The 14227-nt window shown below is 39.9% G+C and overlaps 3 non-coding genes across 3 annotated transcripts; 2 read left to right on the top strand and 1 right to left on the bottom strand.

The window, feature by feature from the left end:
• The first annotated feature begins 1958 nt into the window (after nucleotides 1-1958).
• TRNAA-AGC (transfer RNA alanine (anticodon AGC)) lies at nucleotides 1959-2031 on the top strand. Its single transcript has one exon. It is a non-coding gene; the product is annotated as a tRNA-Ala (tRNA).
• Nucleotides 2032-2314: 283 nt separating this feature from the next.
• TRNAA-AGC (transfer RNA alanine (anticodon AGC)) lies at nucleotides 2315-2387 on the top strand. The gene has a single exon. It is a non-coding gene; the product is annotated as a tRNA-Ala (tRNA).
• Nucleotides 2388-5114: 2727 nt separating this feature from the next.
• On the bottom strand, nucleotides 5115-5187 carry TRNAA-AGC (transfer RNA alanine (anticodon AGC)). The gene has a single exon. It is a non-coding gene; the product is annotated as a tRNA-Ala (tRNA).
• Nucleotides 5188-14227: the final 9040 nt, after the last annotated feature.

Here is a 14227-nt window from a genome sequence, read left to right as displayed (position 1 = left end):
GCCTGGGTTTTTGGCTTATTGTAGGATTTGTCAACAAATACTAGTTTGATTATCCCTTCACTGTTTTGATTTTCTATTGATGAATCTATAGATTTTTTTTTTGTTCTTTACTATTCAATTAAACCGTAAAAACAACTTCCCTCCTTGCCAGAATTTTTCTTTTGTCCTTTAATTTCTTCTTTTTCTTAAATTATTCCAAGCTTTGCCTCTTAGCTACTTCACACATTCTGTTGAATTAGTCCTTGCTTTGCACTGGACTTGTGGTCGTAGTAAATTCGTGGATGACACTAAAGTAGGACGCCATATTAGATCGGGGGAAGATGTTGGGATACTGCCATATTAGATCGGGTTGAGATGGGATACTGCAGGAGGATCTTGATGGATTGTTTGCGTGGTCAAAGAAATAGTAGATGAACTTTAATATTTCAAAGTGCAGTGTGTTAAATGTAGGATTTTGCAATCCAGCTAACAGGTATAGCTTATATAATGCAATATTTAAAGAAAACAGAATGTCAAAAGGACATATGAGTGTTAGTGAGTCAAACCTTAAATCTAAGAAACGGTGGAGGAATATGGCTAACAGAGCATTAGGATTTGTTGCTAGGACGGTTACAAGCAAAAGTCCAGAGGTAATAATTAAACTATCTGGCGATAGTTAGACCCATCGTTGACCATGCAGTGCAGTTTTGGTCTCTGTCCTATAAAATGAATATCCATTCACTAGAATCAGTACAGAGGAGAATGACCAAAATTATACATGTACATGGAAAATTACCACACGAAGACAAGCTTAAGCACTCCAACTTACCCTCTGGAAAGACTAAGAGTGCGGGGGGATCTAATAGAAGTATTCAAATGGGTCAAGGGCTTTAACAAGGGTGATGCAGGCAAGGTTTTTATATTAACAGGATAGGACTCATAGTAATAGGTTTAAGTTGGACAAATTTAGATTTAAGAAGGAAATAGGCGAGAACTGGTTTACCAACAATGGATAATGTGGTAGAATTAGTAACAATATAGGGATCGTTGAAATAATTTATTTTGAGAGAAGATTAGGTAACTTTATGGATGGGGATGAAAATTGGTAAGGGTCATGTAACTGCCTTATGGTCTTGTGCATTCTCCATTTTTTTCCTGCCTTGGGTGGGACTCGAACGCAGAACGCTGAAATGTCCATGTGTGTGCGCGCACGAGCAAGTGCGTGACTCACCACGGCTCTGGATCAAGTGTTGAACTAGTGATCGCTGTAAGAATATACTGTATATATATATATATATATATATACAGTATATACACATGTATACACACACACACATACATATATATATAATATGTGTATGCACGGGTGAACAATGCCTTGACACAGCCCTCGGCCGCTAATTCAACGATCCAAGTTCGCGTCCCATCTCGGCCTGAAATTTTTAGCATCGCTGCACTGCGAGCCGGCACACCAACTCTGGTGGTCAAAGAGTTTGTGTGTGTGCTCGTAAGGTCACAATATTACCTATAAATCGGTCCATATATGAGCTCACTCACTCGTTTTAGTTGGAATGTTTACAATACATAGAATAGAATGAAAGATGTGGGAATGCATGGTAATCATCAAGAAAACAGGAAACATATGTTAGAGTAAAACAATGACATTTGATGTACTAACGGGGTTCCACAGGAGTAGTTTATCATTATTATTGTTATTTTTTCCCTTCCCCCACCCCTCTTACTCCACACCTTCCCGCTTTTTCTTCTGCGCCAGGTAAGTATTTCTCTACATAATCACAATGATTTTATGAAGAAAAATGGAATTTCATAAATTTATATAGAAAAAAATACCAAAGCCAATAATAGTTACTTTTATCCTGTTAGTTTTTTTTTTTTTTTTTTTTTTTTGGCACGTGAAGACAGCTTGGCGCCACCCACTGAACGGTTCAATACTACAATCGAAGCTACACCCGCCGTCGGGGGATGTAGCTCAGATGGTAGAGCGCTCGCTTAGCATGCGAGAGGTACGGGGATCGATGCCCCGCATCTCCAGGAAAAATTATTTGTTTTTTTATTTTGTTTATATATATTGACAGTCCATGGAACAAACTGTTGAGTATGGGAGAAAAAAAAATGGCAGTGCTCAGTCAGAATTAGCTAAATACATATTTTCGTCAAAGAAAACGGAATCTTTTGGAGTGACAGAGAATGTACGATCGACCTTGTAATGTTTGATATACTTCCGCATTACTAACTTATTTGGGGTCCTCAAGGTGGACGTAATACAGGCACTGGGTATTCTTCATGAAACTGAGAGGCATCCAGCGGCACATCCGGGGATGTAGCTCAGATGGTAGAGCGCTCGCTTAGCATGCGAGAGGTACGGGGATCGATACCCCGCATCTCCAAGTACAATTTGCTTTTTATGGCATGGCTTTCCACCACTTCCGTAGCGGGACTCGATTTTCCGTTTGAGGTGACTACCTCCACGTTCTTATTTGTCTCCGGTAAGCACCATCGGTAGCGATATGGTTACAATCTATTTCGTTCCATGTATGGGGTATTGAATACAAAATTTTTATGCAGTCAGTATTTTAGGGAGTTAGTGGTATACGCATGGGTCAAATCACTTATTCTTTTATAGTTGTAGGTTGATTTACACTGACAAAAACTGAGATAGAAATGCTAGTCTCCTTCTATCCTTCCTCTCTGATACCTTTCGCAAATCTTGCCTCTGCTCTTCAGTGCGATATTGTCCCTAAGGATATAGACGTCGTTTATTGCTGACAGTATACATGTGTCTGTATGTATATATATATATAATACATATAAGTGTACACACATACGAATATAACAGTTTGTTTCCGTTGGTTGGCACTTGATTCTGGTTAACCACATGCTATCTTCATTTTTGTGGCACCTTTTCCTTTAGCAGCGAGGGGATTAGAGCTTCAGCTAATTATTTTTCCGTACTAGGTGGGTTATGTTTCTGTAAACGATGCTTATACACAGTACAAAGCTAAATTTAGGCAACTTAAAAAAAAATCATAAACAATATAACTGGAGCCAAAGATTGAGAAGTGGAACTCGTCGCAAGTATAATGTGATGCAATCGTAATAGAGTGAAAAAGTGACCAGTGCCCTATCAGTGATAGGATATGAAAAAGAGTAAAGTAAGTCTTGTAGTCCTTGATTTTTTATGTAACCAGTACACTCTATCAACGATGACCAAAAAAAAAAAAAAGTAATACAAATATTTTAGCCCTTGAAGATTCTAATGTAACCGTCAGTGTGACGATACTTTGAAATTGTTTAACGGTAGAGTAACATAAGTTAGATTAAATAAAAAAAAAAATGGCAAAGAAAAACCTGATACCAAGCTTGCATTGACATGACCACACAGTTTAGCCAAACATGGAAAAATATCCAAGTGAACATATAATAGGTTCCAAACCTATACGAACTGTGATTGAAATGAATACTAAGGTCATTGATATCCACCACAGCGGCTGATCATCATTAAACCTCACATAATAACCACGTCATAACTACGCCTATTCGGCATTTGAACTCGACCGTTCAGTGGAATATCCTTCTATTAAGCTATCTCGCTTTATTCAGTGACACACAATCATTTTTCCTTCAGACGCCCTAAACACACTGCATCCTTCACTAGGACAATATACTAGAAACCTCATATCTCAACTACTATTTGAGCAGCTTCAGTGAAATGAACCTCATTCGTTTCACACATCGATTTTTCGCCGTGCGCCATCCACGACACGACGTCGTGGTATCTATGGCCGCCCCCACAGGTTATGGCCACGTTTGAAAGCGTCCATAGACACCCATGGCTATTTGAGAGTACGACGTGTCGTGGACGCACACGAAAAGTATTTATCTGTGAAACGATTCTAATTAAGCTCCTGACATTTACGGGACTGATTCGTTCTTGTATGAAGTACGCCTCTCAAGGTTGAGCGACACATTTTAGTCAGTGCTTACGCCTTTCAGTACACCTTTATGATCATCTTTAAGCTTCTCTCTGTCTGTTCCTATATTGCATCTTTATGGTCTATCTTTTTGGTCACTATTTAGAAATCGGTAGTTGCTCCTTCTGCTTTGAAGACCACATGATTTTTGGAACGTCTCGCCCTCTTACTGAACAATTACCTTTTGCAAGAGTCAACCACTATGCTCTCTCAACAAAGTAGTTCTTAAATTCTTTCCCTGATGCCTTTCTGCGTCTTTCAAAAAGTGAACATCAAGATAACTCTTCCACAAGGCATTTAACTCTCAAACAAAACAGACCCGTAAGTCAAACACTAAATGTGCTCACTTGGAAACAAATTGGAAAACATTACAGGTCTTAAGGATTCCAAGAAACACTAATTTCCATAAATATGTACCAACTGAGACAGCTAGATTATATAGTCCAAGCCAAAAACATAAGCAAACTAAACTTTAGGTATAGTTGGAGAAAAAGAGACAGAATCCCACAGAGTTCCTTTCCTGTATGCAAGGTAAATACTAGGTACAAACACATTTTACATAATTGTACATACTATGTGTGAGGCGCCTTGCATCCGCTACTTTATGGGTACGCAAACTGTCCAGGATAACTAATTTACAATTTGAAAGGAATTACAATTACACCAATAGGCCTCCCCCCGCCCTTAAGGGGAAGGTGGGAATACAAATATATACCCACCCATAACTCATTCGTTGTCCCTTCCATCTTAACAAGGAGGGACACTGTCTCTGGCCTCCAATTATCGTTAGACCTAAAAGATTTCGACAGGGTGACAATTCTTAATGTAGCTTATGGTTAACTTGGGTTTAGTTTGGTTAGGTTGGGTTATAAAACATTAAAATTATATGAGTATTTCTGAAAATACATATTTTCATGGTTCGAGAACTGGAAACAGTAGACTAAACCAAAGCGTGTACGTAATGGAGAGATCAATGCTGACCCTAATAGTGAAAACGGGAATTAAATTATATGGGTAAAGGATGTGTCACACGCTATATTTTATTGATAAGTAGGTGACAGCATCCTGTATAATCTTAAAGCTGGCAGTTTCCAGCAATTCGGGTCACGGAATATTTGAGCCTTAAATCCAGTAACATAAACTTGGAGATGCGGGGCATCGATCCCCGTACCTCTCGCATGCTAAGCGAGCGCTCTACCATCTGAGCTACATCCCCTCGTAACCGACCCAGCGCCGCTAAACTGGGAAATATCAGTATGTGAAAAAAGAATTAAGCTGCACAAGAGTGAAAACGCGTTTCGTCAATTTCTAATTGTATCAATTTTTCGCATATGTATAGACCAATGAAATATGAATATATTTTTGAAACTATAATCATTATCACAAAGAAAACAAAAATACAGATAATTTGCCCCTATATACACGAATTTTATGTAGATACACGAGGCTCTAAAGATCTATCATAATTGAGGCTAATAAGTATCCCTCCCAAAGAAATACCACATTTTAGGATAGAAATAATAACAAAATCACTATGGCCTCAAAGTCACCCAGATCAAAGAAAATGGAATCAACTTGTGATTACAGAGAATGGATCTTAGTCCCTCGTGTTTGGTATGCTTCTCCTTTCACTTTCTTTTGTCCTCCGTGACCACACCTCGCGTCCCAGGTATCAGCGCACCCAGTTGGAAGCCAGCATGGTAACAAGGGAATGTGGTTCAAGTGGTAGAGCGCTCGCTTAGCATGTGAGAGGTACGGGGATTGATAGCCCGCATCTTCAAAATAATTTAAATCACGCGGTACAATACCCTGTAATCTTTATTTGGCTGATGCTTGGCCATGCTTGGCAGCTTGAGGAAGAACGCCACAGCAAAGGTGCACAAGCTATCTGCGCTCCGCATCGATGAAACACTTATGTTCTATTCTGGATAACGCCATATGATTTTTTTTCTTTTTTTAATACAAGTGAAAGTGCTCTGTACACACGTGCACACACACACACACACACATACGTCCACCTTTTATTTTCTCCCATCGGACTTTGTAAAGATCCGGAGCCCCACAGTACCTGAGGGTTATCTTTACAAGCTAATATTTGGAGTGACTGATCCAAGATAAACCTAACCTATCCTAGCTCTAATTAAATGAGCGTCACTGTTTGGGCGATTTATATTTACAAGCTCGTTTTTGGGGTTGCTATTCTTTATAAGTTAATATGTGAGTTAGCTTATCTTTACATGGATACACTGGGGTTGCTGATCTTCACAACGTCCTTCTCATCTCCCGATCTTCCCCACCCTGCCTCTTCCACCGCGGCAACTTGTCAACCACCTCCTTCCCATCCTCACTAGTTCTTTTTCTTACTCCTAGCCTACCCTCATCCTCTTCACGTGCTCCTTCACATTCTCAATTTCTTTTTGGAACCCATCTGGCCCTTTGCCCTTCTACACTCTCCGAGCAGGCTAACCATGACCCCATTCTCTTCATATGACCGAACCAGCTCGACATGGTTCGACTCAGCTTTTCCTTTGCTCTAACTTCCTACATTCACCAGCACTTGTTTCCCTTTTTATCTAATCTCTTCATGCTGCACACACTAATTCCCTCAGATAGTCCATCTCTAAGGATTTCAGTTTCCGCTCTTATCCTTGGTACTATTTCTTGTCTTCACAGATCGATCGTTCCAATACAACAACACTGAATCAACACAACTATCCACTATCCCTACCTTAGTTATCATTGAGATTCACTTCCAACAAACATATACGACGCAAACCTGAGTTCGAGTCCCGCTCAAGGTTTGGAAGCTTCACAAACACTTCAAGCCGTTACTACTCACCTTAATCAAGATGATGATATGTATTTGTACGTAATGTCACAACACTACACGTAGAGCTGATGACAGGAGTTCTGAGCTCTCATCCGGAAGAGTAGCTCATCTCCAGTCCAGCATGTGATCCAAGACATCAAATGAATCACACATGCAATCGCGTGTGGACATTTTTCCTCGACATCTGGTAATAAAGGGTGTTTTCAAGACGGGAAGGAGGAAACATGATCGTTTCGTCCTTCACACTAACAAACAACAGAAAACACAGTCATCAATTATAATGAAGGATGAATGCTTCCATTCCTACGAGGGACAGAAGCGGCGGTGAAGTATCAATAGTATCCTTAAAGCTTGGTGACCATATTTCTCCTGATTGTACAATTCAAGACTGTTCATCAGTCACTTTAACCTCAATCCCGTCCGAATGCCTCTTTCAACCTCTTCCACGAATCGCGCGACTCTGCCAAACTTTACTATGCCACTCCTGCAAGCTTCTTTATATTGGCAATCCGCTCTCTGTCAAGCAGTCAGACACTATCTGTTATTCCCTCTAGCTACTTCTGCCCATTCCATCGCTTTTTAATTGTTTTGTAATAGTTTTACTCCTTATTAAGGCACAAATTATATAGAATTTACTTTGAACTAATCAACCTAATTGTCTCATTTAAAGTCTGCGATTTGCTGAATTCAAATTATAAAGACCTGGAGATGCGGGGTATCGATCCCCGTACCTCTCACATGCTAAGCGAGCGCTCTACCACTTGAGCTACATCCCCTGGAAAGGTTCTCCAACTCTTGTTTATATATAACCATTGCATAAGAGAATGTAGAACAGTTTGGGGACGACACAACATCAGACCGATCGTGGTGCGTTCTCCCTGATTCAGCGTTGACTCCGTTTTCTTTCAGGTTGTTGACAGCAATTTAATATATATATAAAACATACATAGCATCCATATCTGTCATAAACCTCGAAATATAATTTTAATAATTCTAACTTAGAGGGGATTTGTTAATTCAGTTGTTGTGAAAGGAGAAAGAATTCTCTAGTGGGTTAGAAATAAGGTATCATCGTCCTTAGCGTTTGTTTTGCCCCGGGCAATTCGTTCTACTTCGGTTTGAAACTGGCGCGCTAAAATAGGATTTGAACCACCACAGAACTTCTTGAGTTTCACAGGGGATGTAGCTCAAGTGGTAGAGCGCTCGCTTAGCATGTGAGAGGTACGGGGATCGATACCCCGCATCTCCAGGTGTTACAAATTTAACTTTAGTTGCTCACTAGGTTCATAATGAATTCTATGGTAAAATAACAAAGATGAGGGTGGTCTTGTTGCATTCCAACATAAACGGACCATGATTTCTCGTGTAATGATTTCTAACCTCTTTTTGCTCTTTCATAGCTATTTAACTTCCTATTTTCTCACGTGTCACATACCTAGATTTCTTAGCTATTTCACTTTTTTATTATTAAAAGGCGAAAAATTTAGGATTCTGGTTGGAAAACTCCTCTCAGACCCTCTTATGCTTGATTCTCGTAAAAATAGAGTTACAAAGAGCAGAATACTCAGTCCCACCATTTCGTCTCGTTGCACCCGCCTTTTTCAACCCGAGTGGGAAGTAAAACTGAGAGCCGATGGAGATGTATTTAGAGAGTTCATGATAGCTAACACAACAGATCAGGCAAGTACACATAAAAAAAGGGTGACAGATGGAAGGGTAGTTGATAAGGGATTAATGGACTATATAGCAGTACCCAGGAGAAGAGTAGTATGGGGGGGGGGGGTGTCTGGATATCCATGTGCTTAGGGGAGTGGGGAAATATACATATATATATATTATATATATATATATATATATATATATATATTTTTTTTTTTTTTGAAGGGAAGTTGAGAGTGAAGAAAGAGGGAAAGGGTGGAAGGTAGGGGAAGTGCTTAGAGTTAACTGTATGGGAAGGAAAAGGAGCAGGAACACAAAAAGCTTAGAGAAGTATGGGAGATGGTAAAGGATAGAGTAGAGATAGGAGTGATACAGGAATGGGGGTGTTTCAATGAGGAAGTAACAAGGTTAACAAAAGTGGTATGTGGAACAAGGAGGATAGGAGGGAATAGAGGAAAGGGGTAGTGAGTGGTACTATGAAGTGAAGACGATAGTAGAAGAGAAGAAGCGAGCTTTCAGGGATTGGTTACAAAGTAGGACAAGAGAAACTTATGAGAAGTACAAAGAAAGAAGAAGAGAAGTAAACCATAAGATAAAGGAGAGCAGATGTAAAATGGGGGAGGAGTATGGCAGAACCTTTTGAAAGTAATATATTTCTTTAAGGAAATTAAGAGAGGAAGGGGAGGTGAGTCAAATAGAGAAGAAAAGGTGAGAAGCGGAGATGGACATATGTTAACCGAAGAATAAGGCAGTAAGTGGAAGATGGGCATATTATATTAGGAGCTATTGAATGTGGACGAGGATTGGGAGGGATTGGAAGCAGCAATAGGAGGCGCTAAGAAAATGACGGTGATGGGGGGGGGTGAAATGGAGGAGAAAAGATGAGATACAAATATATATTAAAGTGATGAGAGCAGGTAAGGCACCTGGGTTAGTTGGGTGTTATGCTGTCTGAAGAAGGGAGGTATAGTAAAACGGATAGTAAGGTTGTTTAATGTGTGTCTAAAGGAGGTTAGAATGTCGGAGGACTGGAGTGCATGTATGGTTCCACTTTACAAGGGAACAGGGGACAAATGTGAGGCTAGTAGTTTTAAAGGGATCAGTTTGTTGAGTGTAATTGGGAAGGTTTATGGTAGGGTTCTAATTGAGAGGATTAGGACAGAAATAGAGGAAATAATTGGTGAAGAGCAGTATAGATTTAGGAAAGGTAGGGGTTGCGTGGATCAGATTTTTATGGTAAGGCAGATGTGTGAGAAAGTTCTAGCGAAAGGCAAGAATGTTTATTGGGATTTTATGGATTTGGAAAAGGCGTATGGCAGGGTAGACAGGAAGCCATTGTAGGAGGTTTTGCTGAGTATGAGATTAGGGGAAAGCTGTTAAGGGCAGTCAAGAGCTTCTACAAGAGTAGTAGAGTCTGCATTAGAATTGGAAATGGAAAGAGCGAGTGGTTTGAGGTAAAGGTGGGGCTGCGTCAGGGATGGTGAGAAGTGAGCCAGTTGTTATTTACTGACGACATTGCGCTTGTGACAAGGGCAGAGGAGAGATTAAGACAGTTAGAGTTTGGAAAGGTATGCTATAGGAGAAAGTTGAAGGTAAATGTTGAGAGGGCTCAGCAAGTTTGAAGTACGTCTTAAAAGAGAGAAGCTGGAAGATGTGGATAGCTTTAGGTATTTGTGGTCGCAAGGAAAGGGAGTGTAGATAAGTTGTAGATTGATGGAAGCAAGTAAATGTACTGAAGGATTAAAAAGTGTCATGAGAAATAAGCATCTTGGACTGGATGCAAAGAGCGTATATGAAGGTATGATTGTGTCAATTGCGTTGTATGGAGTGGAGACTTACAATTTAATAGATGCAGATGGGAAACGTTTAAATTTGTTTGAAATGAAATGTCTGAGAAGTATGGTAGGGGTTACAAGGTTGGATATGGCTAGAAACGATTCGAACGGACTCTCGGCTTGATCACTACCTTTCATTTCTAGATAGATGGCCAATGCGTCGCCCTCCAGGTTAAGGGCAATAAAACTCGCGATGTCCGTGACTCCGGTTAATTTTACCACTAATTCTGCCTTTTTGAGCCATCCGGCGACGTCTCCATTGCTATCAAATGGCTTTAAGGTGATATTGTTCATCTTGAATGGTTCCATTGTACCCATCGCTTCGGCCATCTCTAGAGCCTAGATAGCTCGAAAGACTTGTACCTCACCTAATTTCTGCGATTTCCTGGTTTTCGGTTGCTTCTGTTTCACTCCTCAATACCCCGACGCACTTCTCTCACTCTACAATCTACCTTACCTAAAATCACTTGCTCTGCTAATTCTAATCTTATAAAGGCTACACTTGTACCTTCTCGCTCCACATACGCACTGACGCACACACACCCTCGCACGCCGTACCCCCTCCTTCCTATACCGTAACCTTTGACCCCGTCCCAGGGCTACCAACTGTGCACCCCTATCTGCACCACATTCATACCACAGATATATAGATAGATGTTATAATTAAACCAGTTGTTTAATCCATTTTTCTTTGCACTAACTTTTGCCATATATTTGGTCACGCCGATGTTGTAGAGGCTTATAAAGATTACATTTCATCTCGCTTTCGTTTATGTTTGTAAATTCCTCCTAATATGTTCACAGAAATCATCAAACCAAAGAAATATGACTCCCAGAATTGGATCTGCTTTGTATGACTCATCTCTGTTCTTTATCTCCTGCTAACTGAAATTCAAACACTACATGGTCAGTCCTTCCTGTGGACGGGTACATAAACTTAATAGATTCAGTCTAATTAGGTTCATTTGTGAGAAGTATAGTTTTGTTGGAGTGTCATCTCCTCAAACTCGTTTAGCGTCGTTTACCAATTGGTCCGCTGTGTTCATTGCAATATCCAACAAAACATAACCCCAAGTGTTTTTATTACTACCTGCTTCCTATTACTCCCAATTAATCTTTTCGCAATAAAAGCCATCTGCCAGGATGACAGTAATATTAGTAATCAACTTTATACCAAGTCCTTGTCTTAGGTGGCACGTATGCTACCATTAACTTTTATGTATTTTTTACAATTACCGTCATTCCACTTCCCATCTACTTGTATGTGCGTGTGTGTAAGATCACAATATTGCCCACAGACCAGTCTTTGTACAACCTCTGAAGTCTTACCCAGGAGGGTAATATATGTCGATCACATGTCTACCATGTAATCCAAGATCTTGGTAGATCACACACGTGAACCTTATTCATAACACCTGACATTCCAGGTTAAGTGTCCTCAGAGCTCAATGAGGGGATTTTTTTTTCATTGCATTGTACTAAAACAATAGGAAACACAAACGTACACAGTAATCAATTGTGATGTAGAAAACAAGTTCCATCCTTACGGAGGATAGAGATGCCAATGAAAGTATGGGGAAAACATGAGCTTGGTTGGCGACCACAATATTCCTCCTGATTGCAAAATTAAAGTCTAATCATCAGTCATTTAAAAATTCTGACCAAATGCCTCTCCCAGTCTCTACATTGAATCTCACCACTGAATAAATTTGCCAGGCTACTCCTACAATATTCTCTATCTTGGGTGCTCTCTCCTACTCTAACCACTTTCCTCGCTTTTTCTTGGCATATGATTAGCAAGACTCCACCTGTTATCATTTCTTCTCGCTCTTTGTTCTGTCCATTCCCGCCGCTCATTTTAATTGTCTTGTAATATTTTCTACTCATTCAGACGTAGTTTATATAGAAATGTAATTGAAATAGCGTGTTACGAACATTTTAGTAGTATTAGCAAATCTATAATAATGTTTATGTGTCATATGTGTACTGATTGATATTACTCATGACTGTCTCTGGTCCACTTAACCCTGTGTAACATAGTGTAGAAAAACAGTCTAATGAGGATCACAATGGAAATAAGCTTACAGTCTTTTTTGTGTTACCCTCGGCAATTGTAATTGTTATTTCGAACTATGTGTTCTTTTCATTATCTGCACTTTATGTATATTGGTTCATTGCCAAATAAACTCATTATTATTATTGATAATAGTCTAGTTTTGAGTCTGCGATCAGCTGAATCCAAACTATAAAGGTTTGGAGATGCGGGGTATCGATCCCCGTACCTCTCACATGCTAAGCGAGCGCTCTACCACTTGAGCTACATCCCCACACAATAATCGAACTGCAGCCCTTGGGGACTGTAGCTACTGCAGAAAAGAGAAAGTAGAACTGTTTGGGGACGACACAGACCGATCGCGGTGCGTTCTCCTTGATTCAACATCGACTCCGTTTTCTTTCAGTTTTTTTTATTGTAAACTTTGAAATATATATAATTTCAAATACTTGATATCTATATGTGCCAGTTATCTAAAAATATAAATTCAGTTTTCTTAACATTTCTAGTGAGAAGAGACACAAAAAATATGATAATTTAATCGTTGTTGTGAAAGAAGACGGAGGTCTAGGGGATCAAAGAGAACGTACCACCGTCCTTGACGTCTATTTTGCCCCACCCAACTCTCTCCAGTTAGGTTTGTAACTTGCCAGCGACAAAGGGGTTAGATAACACCTAGAAAGAGTATCGGATAACTGGGGATGTAGCTCAAGTGGTAGAGCGCTCGCTTAGCATGTGAGAGGTACGGGGATCGATACCCCGCATCTCCAAATATGAACTCTTTTGTCTTTAGTTGAGTACTAACCTCTTTCTGCATCGATTGCAAAGATGATAAAGACAAACATAGCTAATAGTTTTTCCTGAAAATATATAATCACAAAATAGCTGAGTTCCATGAGGGAAAAGTGACAATGATTTGTAAAAATTGAGCGGGTTCACTGCAGGGTCACCGAACTGTTTCCATAGGGAGAATAAGGCATGGTACTTCTTAAAACTTGGAACACAGACCCGCGGGTTCCAGAAAACGGGTAACAGCCTCTACACTGGGCCCTAAGTCACTTGGAGAAGAAATGATGTGCTGTTGTCTGGGGAATGTTAGTGTGGGACATTATAGAACGAGATATTCTGTGTGGTGGTTGCATCTGAGGAAGTGTGAATCTGTGGCCATGGCTATTCTGTGTTGATACTGTCTTAATGATGAATGGTGTACTGATCGGAGGTTTTTGTCGACTACGAGAGGGTTTTCTCAGCGGGTCTTATGTTTGGGGGAGGCTGTTGATTGAGTTTGGTGTATTTTCTTGAAGGGTTTGTTTAGTATCTGGGTGTAAATATGTTTCAGTGTGAACGTTTTGTGAAATTTGGGTGTTAGGTTGTGGTAGATGTCTATGGAATATGATGCTGGTGTAGTTTTCTGTTGCGTTCTGTTGGTATTGTTTGTGAGATGCAGTGTGAAGGATGTGCAGTGTTACGGGTTCTAGTGTAGAATTGTAATCCTTTCATTTTCATGTGACGTTCAATTGGGATGGTTTTGGCTTCTGTATGTAGGTGTCCTATAGGGGTGGTTTTGGTGCATCCTGCAATTATTCTCAGTGCTCCATTGTCTAGTCTTCGTAAAAATTTTCTTTTCGTTTTTCTGATAGCTGGTACCCATGATGTGGAGGTGTATTCTAAGGTGGTTCTTATTAAGTTATAATAGATGGTTATCAATTTTTCTTTTTTGTTGTCTAAAGTTGCAACTGACGGTTTTGTATAGGTTTGTTTTCTTGTTGATTTTTGCAGCCAGTTCAATATACTGGCTGAATGTCACATGAGTATCAAATATTAGACTCACAATTTTATTATTTGATTTGACCATTTGATTTTAGTGTGTGATGTTTTT

Source organism: Oratosquilla oratoria, chromosome 1, assembly GCF_046742065.1.
Source record: "Oratosquilla oratoria isolate Oo_2021 chromosome 1, ASM4674206v1, whole genome shotgun sequence".
Taxonomy (NCBI): domain Eukaryota; kingdom Metazoa; phylum Arthropoda; class Malacostraca; order Stomatopoda; family Squillidae; genus Oratosquilla; species Oratosquilla oratoria.
The sequence above is the reverse complement of the archived record's forward strand: the minus strand, read 5'-3'. Positions and strand labels throughout refer to the sequence as shown.